Source organism: Gymnogyps californianus, chromosome 18, assembly GCF_018139145.2.
Source record: "Gymnogyps californianus isolate 813 chromosome 18, ASM1813914v2, whole genome shotgun sequence".
In the NCBI taxonomy this organism is placed as follows: domain Eukaryota; kingdom Metazoa; phylum Chordata; class Aves; order Accipitriformes; family Cathartidae; genus Gymnogyps; species Gymnogyps californianus.
The window spans coordinates 5171319-5185905 of NC_059488.1; the positions used below are offsets into that span (position 1 = coordinate 5171319).

Genomic DNA, 14587 nt, shown 5'->3' on the forward strand with positions numbered 1-14587 from the left:
AACTGAATACAGACAGAGAGGGGGGAGCTGGGCAGGCACTGGGTATTCTGTTTCATAGGAAACTCACTTTAGAGGAAAATAAATATATTTAGGAGCAGATGAGGTCCTCTGGTGTCATTTTTTTATTTCCCTTTCAATGAAATATCACAGCCAAAATGTTTTCAGTTGGTCACAATGTTTTATTTTCAACAAGGAGGGATAACTTTTTCTGAGTTTAATGCTAAACTTAATTCTTTTTATGTGAAAGCTGTACCATCCATAAGGGCAACAGAGGTTGCCATGTGTGAGAGAGGCCTGAATGCTGCAGGGACTCTTCTTAGTGAGAGAAGCAGTGTGAGTGGAGTTAGCTGCAACTGAAGAAGCTCCTAACAGTGAGAGTTAGCCTTAAGGAAGCCCATTTCCAACCTATTTTAAGCTGTCTCACTCCATTTCAAAAAATTCCAGGTTGTGTTCAAATAAAATGTAGCTCTGGTGTTTGAAAGTCCCTTTGGCTTTCTTGGTGTCTTCACATGAAGGAAAAGATGCCGTTCGGTCTGCTCTAGGATCTGGCCGGCTTCGGTCCCACCACCGGTCAGCTCCACGTCCCTGCTCTGCCCTCATTGCTCTCACTGTGAGTTTTTGCCAGTTGTATTTCTCAGCTGTTTGGGTTTGACAACAGATATATCAGTAAAACTGGAGTCTGGTTAAATCACTGCTCTGTTTTGTCCTCTCCAAAGGAGTGCGGTAGAGGAATTTTGCATTTTCAGGTTCCTGGGTGTCACAGTAGGTTATTGTTCGGGTGCTAGTTTCCTATTTGTTATCAAGAGCTCAATTTTCTGCTTCAGCTGAGGTATGTTTGCAGGGCATTGTGGCTGCTCTTTCTTTGCTTTGTTTTCTACCAGATTTCTAGATTTCCTTTCCTTGCCTCTCCTCCAGCTTATTGAATTCCAGTTGATTTGAAACAGACTTCACCATCTTAGTTGTTTTTCTCTCTAAGCTTTTCAATGTCTTCACTGTCACCTCTGCTTTTGGTTCTCAGACTTACTTCTCTAGGCTATTTTCACAATTTATAGTTGATTATTGTTGCCACTTTTAGTGTAACATTTACTTTCAGATATAAACTCAGATTTCACATTCAGAAAAGATTTCTATTGGAAAAATGAGAAAGCTATTGAAATGTAAAACTTGCCAAAATAAATCATAGAATTAAAAAAAAAAAAGTGTTGAAGGTGTTCTGTTTCATTTATATAAATATACTTAAAGGAACAGGTGACATTCCAGGGAACTGTCAGCAGATGGCAACTCCACCAGCAGCAAGCTCAGGGGGAGCAAGCTCTGCTGCTTTAAGAATGAGGTAGCTATTTTTCTCCAGTGCATAAATCTATAGATTATAGTTATTGCTTGACAACCTGCCACTAATTAAATTATAAATGACATGACAAGAAAGAAACACTTTAAAATCACTGAATAACTTTTGGGGACACTTTTAGTACATTCCAGCTATGCTCCATTTTCTGAAGCAGAGTGACATCTCCCAGTGTTTATATTTAAAGTAAATTGAACCGGTGAAGAATCTGACACATCTCCCTTCACGGGAAACTAGGGTGATTGCCGAAGGAGCTGCGGGGAGTCTCTGCTAACAGCCTGGGCTCATTCCTCAGTTCCCTGTTCAGTAACTCTGCCTGGACTGGCCATAATCCCTCCATGAGCTGCAGCTGATTTAGCAGGCGGGGGAACCTCCTGCAGGTGGGAAGAGAGTTACTGCCCTTCGTCATCCATCTCGTGCTGGAGGAGAAATAGCCCTGTGCCTAACAAATGGATAATCCACTAAGGGGCTTGCAGTTCCATGACATTAACCGCTGCACATGGTGGAGGCCATAACAAACAAAGCCTCAGGTTCAAATAACAAAGGCTAAGCCCAGAAAGGTTTACTTTTCTCAGGTCCACCAGTGAGGTCCTTTGCCTTTAGCAGAGAGAGTCTGTACTCACACCAGTTCTGAATTCATCTCCCTGACACCCATTTCAACGAGTTTCGTGCAATGCCATACATTGCCCAGCTTTGCTTTCTAGCTCTGTGCTCCAGTCATTCTCAGCTTCACTGATGCTGCTGCATGCAAGGAAACAACATGGCTTTTGCGTGCCAGTACCTCACCGGAACCCATGTCCTGTCTCTGGGTGCTTGCAGAGCCGTGTGTCACCGTGCATATAATTAGCTGATAAAGTAGATTCATTGCCTCCCTTTTTCCACCGGAAAACGACATAAATCATAGCAGAATTTTTTCTTTGATAACTTAATGCTGCAGATGTGAAGTGTTTGGGGATGAATAGGATTCAGTGTTTGTTAATGAGAGTTTAATGTCTTCATCTTCTGCATTAAACTCCAGTTAATTAATATTCATTCAATTAGAAAATGTAAAAATAAATTACACAAAATTAAGCTTTACACAGGAAGCAAGTGACCTCATTTCTGCTGTTTTCAGGTGCTAATTAGATTAGCCTCTTTCCTATAAAGGGGGAGGCACCTAAGCCCTGTTAGCTCTAAAGGAGAGCCTTGCAGTTGGCTGCAGACCTTCTCACCTGGGAGTGCCTGGTTCCAGTCTGCCCTGAGCTGGTGGAGGCCAAAAGCTACAGCCAGGTAAAGCACAATAATAGTCTTTGTTAGTCTGGAAAGCTTGTTGGTCAATGGAAAGACTCTCTCTGATGGAATATTGATGTTTTTATGGAGTTGGGTGTTGCTGGGAGAGAAGGATGTGTGCTCAGCTGCTGGCAAAACTGGGAGGAGTTGTATAAAGTCTTGGTTCTAGTCTGGTTCTGTCTGCTGGCTTTGGTTGAGAGATTCTTCCTCCCTTTGTTGCCGCCCGCCCCCCCCGCTCTGAAAGGGTTGTCTAAACTTAGAGTCCTTTAGGCAATGCAGTAATGGTGTTCTTTTGGAGTTCAGTGAGTGTCTTTGGCTTAGAGAGAAGATGTAGCCCTCTGGGATAAAGAGGTGGTCTGACTTAAGCAAGGCTAAAGACAGGATAAAGCAAGCCAGCTTGAGCTGTCTTTATTCAGACAGACCACAGGGGTCCTAAATAATCACTATTATCAGCTTATCTAATGTAACTTTGAAGTTGTCCTTGCTTTGAGTCAGGGGTCGTACCAGTTGACCTGCAGAGGTCCTTCCAACTTCAATTACTCTATAGTATTATGTGCCTTCTACTTACCTAGATCCTGAAGCCATGCTTGTCTTCTGTTGCAGAAATACCGTGAAAGGCAGTGAGAGCCAGTAGAAAACTCAAACTACTTAAAGACCTGCTGTGGATTATTGCATACTGTGCTGGGGGTGGGGAGGGGAGTAGGGGGCATAAAGGTTTTATGCTGTTACCTGTTTTATAGCGCATCATCCATCACTCTCCTCTTAATCTGATACTTTCCAGTAGCCCTGAATAGCAATTCACTTTTAAAATGGAGGGGGGGAGCTGGCAGGCGGGTGTCTGTGTGAATAAAACTCAGAGGTTATATCTTATCTTTGGAGACTGTCAAAGGAGAAAACACCATTGGATAAGGATGGTTCAATTACTAAGTGTTTAGGGAACTGATTTTGTGTGTACTGTTAAGAAGAGTCAAAAGTAGTACAGACTATCAGTGACACTGCAGTGAGATTGCTTGTGTTGATAATTACCTCTTGCAAAGGAGGAGGGTATAATAAAGTGATAAATACTTTAGAACAATTTAGAAAAAAAAAGTTGCAACACTACTGACACAGAGATGTGGGACTCAATTGTGTTTCCTGATGTCATCTCATCCTGGAGAGAAAGGGGATTACTCTTAGTGTGAAACTTCTTATTTGACTCGGGTCATCATAAAGACATAATGATTTGCAAAGGATACACAAATGGACTACAGTGTTACAGCCACAGGCACCTTGGCAGAAAGGAGGATATTTCATGGAAGGGAGGTCAACGATGCTACAAAGGACAGCTTTTCCTTTGCTGTCTGGTCCTGCTGTGGCCTTTTACAACAGAACACAATAATTCTACCATGATTTGCCCTGTTGTGAATTCCTGTGAAGGCTGCCATCCCACTGTCTTTTTTTCTCTTCTACTGCTTCTGTATCTTGTTCTCTCTGCTACACCTCCTCATTAGCTAAAATATCTTAATCTTCAGAACCTGTGCTTGGTTTCAAGCCAGATTCCTGCTTTCCTTGGCTCATTCCAGCTATCACAATAGTTGGCACCAACTGTTAGGGCTGTGCTTAAGGCCCCAATTCAGGATATTGCTTATGAGAGATGTTGAGGTACTTATTTGTCTGGTGTAGGCAATGCTGAAAGGCATGGGCTGCTGCAGTAATTCACTGGAGTGCTTTGTATTCCTCGGTGTCACTCAGTCTTAATTTACTGTGTCCTACTAAGCTGCAAGGTTGAGGAGGGAGGCCCCCAAGCATCAGGTTTATAGGGTTGTTTGGGTCATATGATATTCCCCTGATCACAATACTACTGTGTGGCAAAGCACTTCTGCACATCCTTAACTCGTAATGCATGTTTCAGGTCTATTGAAGTCAATGAGATCTGGTTCTGTGTGCTGAAGTGCTTTGCTGAATTGACACACTTGTCTTGAGTCTTGAAGTTACTCATCTCTCTGGACCTGGTGCCGTTAGTAATTAGTCCTGCTCCTGGCTTGGAGATGAGCTCCAGGCACTTGGGAGATTGGCAAGGCTGTAACAAGACTGATCTCATTAAAAGGCTAAAAAATAGAGCACGCTTCCCAAGGTTATTTGATTATCCTTGGTTGGACTTGTGTGGGCAAAGGGCAGGACATTCCTCATCAATTGTCTTCTGCTGTAACCAAGAAAATATGATTGTCCATATATATCCCCCACAAAACCTCCTTGCTGAGAGGGAGGTAGAAGCCTTTGGAGATCAGAGACCTTACCCTGCATGCTCTGTTTTCCAGGAAAGCTTTTTGTTACTGAAGTAACGTCTGCTTGAGTAGAGAGCTAACAAACACACTGTGCTTCTTAACATCGCAGCTCTGCAGGTTAGGTTTCTCCCTAACATTGTAGGTTTTCCTACCATATCATCCAGACTGTGTTTCTTTTCTTCTGTGATAATTGGGAAAACTGGCAGTTGTAGGTCTGTCAAAAAAGGAGACCAGCCTCATATTCCCCACTGCAACCCACTGCTGAGTCAAGAAGTGTTTACACTTGACAAGATTAATCTCACCAGTTATTTGAAGACTTTCAGTAAAGTCTTTCATTTCACTGCTCACTCAGGCTGCTCAGGAAGATTAGAGTGATTGCTGATGGCTTTGCAAACTGCTCCAGTGGACACTGAGTAAATATTTTAGGAAGCACAGCTGCAAAACATTCCAAATCCAGCCCTTTCAATGGCAAGCGTTACCTAACCAGCCCAGTCAGAAGGGGAAACACCAAACCCTTGACCACAAATGTTCCTTGTTATCTGTTTAAGGAGGACTAGAGTCATGCTCAGATACCTCACAGCAGCATACCCTGATTTGCTGGTGTTTTCTGTACTGTGCTTCTGGGCAAAATTGGGCACACATGAGGTCAGAAGCTGGGCATGTACCTGGGCCTCCACCCACCTGCTTGGTGTCAGCTTGGGATTAATCCTTCTGGCATGCTGAAGACTCACTTAATCCAGTGAAAATATTTGGAGATATCTATGCTGCTTGTTCTTTCTGATTATTGGAAATTTATTAATGAAAGTGATAGGTCTTCTGAGTTAATGTGTACATTAAACAAGCTACCAACCAACCAGCTACATATTTCTGCCCAGCAGCCGTGATATTCAGGGTAGACCAAAAGGGATGGATATCCCACTTCAATTTTGGTTTTTTTTCAGAATCTGAGTGGTAAGTATGGAAGGGTTCCTGAGAGTACCTCATGCCCCAGTTGTCACCTACCCAACTGAGTCTGAGCTTTGTACTCAAACTAAACCTTTTGAATATTAATTTAGTATGGACTGTCTTAACAGCAAAGCTAGTAGAGGCTTTGCTATTGGGGCCAAAGCTCTGAGCAGAAATTCAGAGAAGGCAACCCTCAAACATAGCAAGCAGTTTCTAGGCTTTGGGAGATGAATATAGTATTGCCTCTTAGCCCAGGGGAGATCCCATAGCTGTGTTTCTTCCATGCTTTCTCAATGGGATTCAAATATGGCAGAGATCTCACTTTAAACATTCTGAAGGAAATCCAGCTGCTTTGCAAACTCTGGTGGCTTCAACAAAACTAGTTGACATCTATGATGATATCTAAACAGAGCTAAGATTTGTCCAAAAGTAAGTAATAAGGATTTTTCCATATGAATCTTGGACTGTACTGAAAATTAAAATTGCTCCTTCTCGGACTTTGTTAGAGCTTTGTACAATTTCCATATGTTTAAAAGGGCTGTACCATCCTTCAGTTAAGGTGTCCCCTCACCTCTTGCCATCTCACAGGTGAAAAGATGGGGTGTATAGTCTATCTCTGAGGTCTGAATAAGAGGGAGCACTGCTGAGTAAAATGACCTGACTCCTGGTGTGCTACATCTCCCCAGGTCAGCTCTGCTTATTTCTTTTCACATCTATCACTTCCTGAAGTGCACACACACTAATGATACCGGTAATGGCAAGAATTTTATGCTCATTTTATATTTATCTCTGTTTCTTTGGTTTCTGTCCAGTCTGAAAAGTCTTACTAAAAAAAAATAAAATAAAAGCTGTTGTGTCTGAACTGATTATAGGCCATCAGACTTGATGTCCCTTTCAAATTATGACTAGTCTTCAGAGATGGACAGATCTGTGCTCCTGTCTGATGCTGATGGGTCATGCGTTCCTACAAGAGAAAATAGAGGGAGGGCAGTCTCTGAAGCTTGTTTTTTCCTTGGGTGAAGGGGACATTTTCTAAATGGGATTTTATTACAGTGACAGTTCTGAGTGTGAATCACCCCATTTATGTGATATTTCCAGCAGCTCCACCAATTATGGCCACCTTTGCCATGAAGAACAAGGAAATTAACAGCAGCTAATGGACTGACAAAGCTTTCAGTGCCAGGTTGCTAGCATATGACAAGGCAGATCAGTCCCCGCCTGCCTCTTTTCTTATTTTCTTCACTGTCAGATATTTATTGTAATAGTTGAAAGGCAGCATTTAGCTAGCGTAGCACTTTCTATTTAAGGTGCTGTGCAGAACAGGCCATTCCACAGATGAAGGGAAAAGTATGTTTGAGGATGATATTGGGACTGAAATGGAAATTGCCTTAAATTGGGTTGGCGAGCATCCTTATTATTCATTGGGATGATTTAAGTACCTCTTTTAGAATAGAGTAAAGGGGGGGGGATATTCTAAAACTGAAACTATTCTCTGCTCACTCATTAAATAAATTCATAACCCAGCAATGCCTCAGGGAGTCTTCCTCGCAGCAACCTCCAGTCCAGCCAGGTTGCAGAAGGACTCTAGGGGTGGTCTGTCTGAGAGTAGGTCTGTTTGGATCAGCTTCTTAGAGGGCTTCTGCAGAGAGCATCCTTAAGGGGAATATATGCTGAATTTAGGACTGGTAATGGCTAAGGAAAAGATCTTGTCCTTTGCCTCAACCTCTGCGTGCCAGTGCTCCCAGAGGCTGGAGAACTGTCTGGTACAGGATTCATGTGGGATGGTCCTCTATTTATGGAGGATATAGCAGACTCTATAGCACATGCTATTGTGTGATTCACTTTTGTGGAGCAATTTGTAAGCTGCATAGGAAGCTACTAAAAATACGAGTAGCCCAGGATGAAGTATACTGGACTGATTAATCTCTCAGCTTGCTGCAGGGTTCCCAGGAGATGAACATATCCTTGCCCTTTCCAGTCATTGCTGGTGTTTCGATGGTGGGTTCCTCAGGATTTTCATGACAAAACCAAAAAGGACTATTACAGCAGATACTGGCTTTTTCCATGGTCTGGATTGTAGGATTTTACCTGTAGGATTTTACTCCACAACAAGCCTTTGATAGTATCAGACTCCTAAACACTGGCATCTCATGCCCCTAATTAGAACCTAAGATTCCTAAAGAGCTTTTTCAGGTGTACACACCAGAATTACATGTCATGCTTTTGAATTGCAACCAGTTTGGAGGAGTACATTATTGCGGGTGCTGTGGGGCAGTGATGCTGTCCCAATATTCAGAGCAGAAAATGAGGAACCACAGTATCTAACTGCAAATGAGCAAGGGCTGTGCTTATCAGAGTGTAATTACCCTGATCTGTGACCTTGAGGGAGCTGAGGCTCTGATAAGAAGCCCCTGGGAAGGGTGCTCTCCTGTCAGACTGAGAACATGCACAGAGATTAGCTTCTGCTGTTATCCTAGTTTCTCCTTTATTTCTTTCTCCTTTTTTCTTTTTCCTACAGAAACAGCTTTGTGAGGTTTGTGCCTTTCAAGCTTCCTGGGCAGCAGTCTGAAGAAAATCACTTTCACATGCTTTTTCTGGCAGGGTCTCGGACATTTCTGGGTTCCTCTCTGATGAACTGTGGGCAGCTGTAGTGTCCTAGTGTCACCTGTGGTGGTCTGCTCTCGACAAAACTTTATAGTTCAGTATACTCATATTCCCAGTAGCCATTCGCTCTGCAGCCTGAGCATCATTCGATGGGCTGACAGTGTTTAGAGGCCTGAACACACAGTGTATGAATAGCACTGAAGGCAAAACTGAGATGGTGATTTCCCCTTGGGCATGTGGATCTTCACACCCTGCTGAAAGCCCTTTAATGGTTTAGTTCAGACATAGGTTTAACTCTACCCTTTCCGCCTCCAAGCAAAACCAGGTAAAACATTTGCACTCCAGGCTGTACAACACAAGATGCGTCCTCAGCTGCCCAGCTTCTCCACAGCAAACTAGAGCTGCATCCCACCTGTCCTATATCACTTTACACTTCAAACATTCCCTTCCACCTCAAAGCATGCTTACAAACAATATACTGTCAGTCCCCCAAGGAAGGACTGAATAATGCAGAGCAGAGGCAGTGTCTATGCTTGGCAAGTAGTGTGGCCCTATGGGAACACCTGTGGAGAGCAAAACAGTTGATGTAAAGGACCAGTGTCCATGCTTTAATCATTTAAGGGGAATTACTTTAGGTTACCTCTGGTCTGGTCCCGAAGTCTGACTGTTCGTTAGTGCATTAGGAGTGTGCTTCATCCAAAAGCAATTTGGTTCGTGTGCACTGAGCCTGCTTCACCATGTGAGCTGAAGTGTAGTAAAGAGTGAGATTTGATATTCAAAAATACATTTTTGGTCTGAACCAAAATGCTGATGTAGGTGCATACACACGGGCAACATATAATTGCCTAAAACTGCAGAGCAAGTTTTGACAGAGCTATGAACAGGACTAGGCAGCCTGGTCTTCTGCTCTTCTCTCTCAACTGGTAAATAATACTCAGTGCATCCTCAGAATGGACAGTACTTCATGGTTCATGTATGTTCCCTTCCAATTGAGTCTAAAATATCTAAATGTCTAGCTGGGTCTGAACAAAATTAACTGTATGGTATGGACCCATGATGGGGGGCTAGAGATGAGCTAGGAAAAAGCAGTTGGGATTTCATATAAATGTGCGCCATATCAAGAGGAAATGGAAAACCTTCCATTGCAGTTTTTGCTGGGAATGTCATTTATAAGCATTTGTCAGAGGATTACTTTTTAGTTTGTCCGGAAACTGTTCATTTAAAAAAAAAAAAAAAAAGGCCATGAAGGGTATTGGACCAGAGGCAGATCCAGATACCTCTGAAGCTGAGTAAAATTCAGGTCCATAGTTTCAGTTTTGAAATGGGGTTTGAATTTGAAATATAGATGGGGTCCTATCATTGTAACATATGGTGTTGCCCAAAAAGAACTCAAGTTACTGGAAAAAGAATTAGCAAGTATTTCACAAGAAGCTGTGCAGAACTGCTTTTTTGTGTGTATTTCTTCTAGCGTCTCTGACTATGTGGAAACCACATGGGTACAATTCAGTTTCAAATAACCATGCCTGCTAACCATATATAAACCAACAAAGCCTAGATACAGACGTATACTGCTCACATAAGTTGGCTTCTGTATTAAACAGATGTGTTCCTCGTAGGCTTCCTAGGTTACTTAAATATCCAATGCCACTGTATTACATATAGCCCTGACATGGTTATTTTACACTATGCTATTGCTCCTCTAAAATGCTAATAACAGTGATGTGCCCTCCCACATAAAGATCAGCATGTATGTGTTATTTCCAACAGGATAACAATTTAATATCCCATTGGAGCAGTTCAAGAAGAGCTATTCTAGGAAGGGAGAGGGTAGAAGTTTATTCTTTCTTACCTGCATCACCTTGTGTATGTAGTTTCAGATACAGTCGATTGCCTGTATTTTCCAAAGGCTAGCACTGATTTGTTCCAGGGATCCTGCATTCATTTATAGAAAACTTCTGGGAAGTTGAAACCAGAGGAGAGACTTTCCTCAAAGACTGTGTCTGCATTTGGGGTCCTCAACTGAGGACCCTTCCTTTCTGTGGACTCACGCTCATAGGGAACAAGCTCAGAGCTTCTTCTTTGAGGGTTATTTATTAGTCTCAAGAGATTCACTTGCTTTAGGGCCTTTGGGAACATCTCTCCTTTCTCTGAGGCTTGTATGCAGAGCTTTAGGCATGTAGTCTTAGCAAGCCAATGCATGCCCTGAGGGTCCTGAGCTCATCCTGGCTGCTGCCATGCTGAGAATATTGCTGCAAGTGGTGTTGCTGGCTGCTCTCGAATCCGATGTCAGCAATATGAATTGACAATGTCCTGGCAAATCTCAAACCAAAACTGCAACTTTCATTTTGCTGCTAATTGTTTGGAGTTCTTTGAACTCACGTCTGTGGATGGCACTTAAAACTGCCTCTGCCTGGTACACCTCATAAACAGATGGAGCGTTTGTTGACGTTTCTGTGACAGCTTGAAAACTTGTCTCCTACCTCTGAGCTGAGCCCTTTCTGCCTTGTCCTCCATCTGCCATCTCATTTTAAAACTAGCAGAACAACTCGAGTGAAGCAATTCCGACTTTTTCCATCTGTGCACAGTTAATTAAGAGGGTAATGAGAGCTCCGAATGAACAAGCCCTGCATTAATTCAAGATATGATTAAGGGAAACATCCAAAAATGAAAAATATATATATGTGCCTACATACATATATTTTTAAAAAGTCTGAGTCCCTTTTAACTGTCCCTGTACTTGCCAGCATTATGGCTATAGATGATTACAAAAATAGGAAAGACTACTATGGAAAACTGAGTCCATATTCTGAACATGAAATCTGTGTATAAGCAGCTCAAAGGTGTAGGGACTATTGTAGCTGAGGCTCTGAATGTTGGGTTCCCTTCTTGTAACGTCTGTGCGTGTGAAGATGGGTGCTTGATAGTGGGAGAAGAAAATGCTGTTTGCTTTTTCTTTGGGTTTGAAAGGTGAGCTACAGAACCAAAGGCATGAAGAGATGCACAAGCCAAAAAATTACCCCAACTGAAATTAACTTAAAACGTATGGTTCTCCCTGATACTTGCTTTTGCGGCCATCTCTGTGTGTTTTCAGCCAGGCAATATATGATCACATGAATCCACCTTGGGAAATTTTACAACAAGCCAAGACTGTCTCGGCAGTTAATCAATTATTAATTCCAGCCTAGGCTGGAAAAAGGGGTATATTGCCTAGTTTGCCTCTAGGTAGACTAAAGAGGCAGCAAGAAGCCCAGGTGGGGACCCAGGAGCATGAATCATATAGGGAGTCAGGCAATCTCTGGTCCTGCAGAGTTTAGATATCAGAAGGAGCTCGGCGGCTGGGGGAGGACGGGGCTGTGACAATGTGGGAGGTGAAACAGGGCAGGCAAGAAAAGAGGGCATGAAGACGTCAGAGAAAGGAAGAGGAGAGGGCTGCAGTGCAAAGCAGCAGCTGATGAAGACTACCAGCTTTTCCTCTGTACCTTGTGGCTCCCTCCAGTTTTATAGCTTGAATTTTGCTTTACTGGGGGTGGAAAAATGAGTGGCACTGAAAAGGCTGAGTGAATTCCTGTTTGGGTTTTTTCCCCTTCTTGGTTTCTTGCAGCAGCAGGAAACACAGAAAATATTTCTAAACAAAGCCTGAAATTGGCTGTTTGCGTTTTGCCTGTGAAATTTCCTGTGGCTCACAAATTGGACTCTCATCCCTTCGCTGCTGGGGAAGGCAGATGCATTAGCAGCAACTCGGCAGAAATCTCGGATGCAGCCAACAGAAAGGGGCTTAGTTTCACCTGCTAAAGGCTTTATTAATTTTAAAAAAGTTTTCTATGACTCCTGGTGCTCACTCATTGTGAAGCCTGTTGCCTGACAGATGCCACTGAGAATAACCCTTTAAGGCCTGCCCTGAGTGCTGTTTGCCAAAGGCGGGTTTGCACAGCAGCCTGGGAGATGGTAGATTTGAAGAGCTAATGGCATTTACACACCGATCCCGAGGAGACAGCCAGAGCGTGGTGTCCCAGACCAACTGATTACACAGAGGAATGCAGGGTAGGACGTAAGCCATCAAAATATGTGTTCTTTCTGATTTCTAAAGGCTTTCCAGAGCGCTGTAGGAAACGGGGCTGGAAGGGAAATCAAGATATAATCCCCTGCCCCAAAGGAACATCAAAATTGTCACTCCTGTCAGGCATTTGTCTAATCTGTACTCAAAACCTCCCAGAGTGGGGATTTCACGCCCTCCCTGGGCCATCTTTTCTGGTGTTTAACTACCCTTGCTGTTAGAAAGTTTATCTTAATGTCTAGTCTGAATCTCCCTGGCTGTAATTTAAGTCCATTACTCCTTGTTCTACCCGACATGGAGACCAAATTTATTCTCCTTTCTGCACAACTGTTTCTGAAAACAGGTATCTTCCAAAAGATGTGTGTAGAGTTCAGCCTGCAAGGAGGAGCAGGGACACAAACGCTTTCTCCAAAGCTCACTGGTGACACGCTTGCGTGTCAGGACTCTCCTGGTTCCTCAAGGTAGTCAATATTTGTACCCCAATTCCAGAGCTGGGCTGATTTTTTTTTTTGTACTGGTTTGGTGAGGCTGACATAGTGTAAACCAGAACTGGGAAGAGAATTGCCCGGAGAAGTGTATCAACCTAGGGCTACAGAATAGAATTCAGCTGTTTTACGGTACATATCCGTACTGCCTGCAATGTGACTTGGGTTTTACAGGCTGGCCTTTGGGAACACCTGATCATTAGGACTTTTTGCATTGGGACCTCCAGCAGTTACCCCTGGGAATAAGGATGTGCCCTGTGCAGGCATCCAGAGCTGTTGTCTTACCCTAGTCACCCAAATGCCATTTCTGAGGAGAAGATGCCAAATTTAACAGTATCCTGAGACAGTGCATTGCCTTTCTATTGAGTGTGCATGTACATATGCATAGAGAGTACACACTAAGCAAAACTGAATTTGTAGTCTGAGGTATACTCTATTATATTATTGAAGACTTATACTAAATAATCACATAATTATCTGTGTGCGTGTATATATATGTAGGCCAAGTAATGGAAACTTCAGGGTTCTGCTACCTAGAAGCCCTAGACAAAAATCTCTGCTTAGGCAAGACCGAATACAGGACGGTGTGATGAGCCTGTCCATCCTCGTGGGGTTTATAAGCACACAGACACAGGTAAACATTGATCCAAACACAGCAAGCTCCTGGGGTACCTGAACTCCCAACACACAAGACGATCTGTCCCACTGATCAGAGCTTCAGTCAGACTTCAGTTGGCCTAATTTAATGGAAAATTAATTGTTATAAATGGTTCTCCTTTTTCCACTGCAGTGTGTGCCCTGCTCCGAGATCTAAACCTCTACCACGAACTGCTCCAAGGAAACTTCCCAGCTGAGTTTTCAACATTTGAGAAATATCTTTCATAAGGCTTCTGCTTAATGTTCAAACTTTTGGAGGGTTAATCTTCTCATTGCATTTGAACAATAAAATGGACAGGTAGTTTTTGCTCAAATCTGAAGAAAATGAAATTCTTCCCCAGGCTGGGAATTTGTTATAAGTTTCCATATAAAAAAAAAAGAAAAAAATCCCCCACCTTTCTACCAACTAAGTCTGAAACTCCTTGAAATAAGGGCTAGTAATGGAAGTGCTGACAGTATCTTAACTAGAGCAGCGTGAAAGGAGTGATATAATAGTTTATTTCAGGTAATGCCATGGTGATTTTTAATTTACATAATGTCAAAAATGCAATATGTGAACTTTCTGAAAGCAAAAAAGTGGTGATAAAAACATCTATTTATTCCTCCTGCCTCCTTGCAGAAATGAGAGAATGAACAAAGCCACAAGGAAAAACCTCAAGGCCATGGTATTTGCATGAAGCATGCTACACATAATGTACCCTAGAAGTGTTTGAAAGAGAAGCTGACCCCGTATACTTACTCTTGTCTCAAATCATTTGCTAGTTTAATAGCTTAACATTTGCAAAATGATGTTTAGATTTTTTTTTCCCTTCCTAGCATTAAAATATAACTGGTATATATTGAATGTGAGCGATCTGTGGAGGACTTCCAGGTCCCAAAGTCAATTCTCATAACAGTTCATCATGTCCTAGCTGTGGATGCACAAAGCGTGTTGCAAACGGAGGGGCCTGTGGGGTCTGAGTGT

The 14587-nt window shown here is 42.8% G+C and overlaps 1 long non-coding RNA gene across 1 annotated transcript; it reads left to right on the forward strand.

Annotated features, from left to right (window-relative positions):
- Window positions 1–2563: 2563 nt before the first annotated feature.
- Window positions 2564–14362, forward strand: LOC127023770 (uncharacterized). Its single transcript, XR_007767473.1, has 3 exons — window positions 2564–2614; window positions 13757–14128; window positions 14243–14362. It is a non-coding gene; the product is annotated as an uncharacterized LOC127023770 (long non-coding RNA).
- Window positions 14363–14587: the final 225 nt, after the last annotated feature.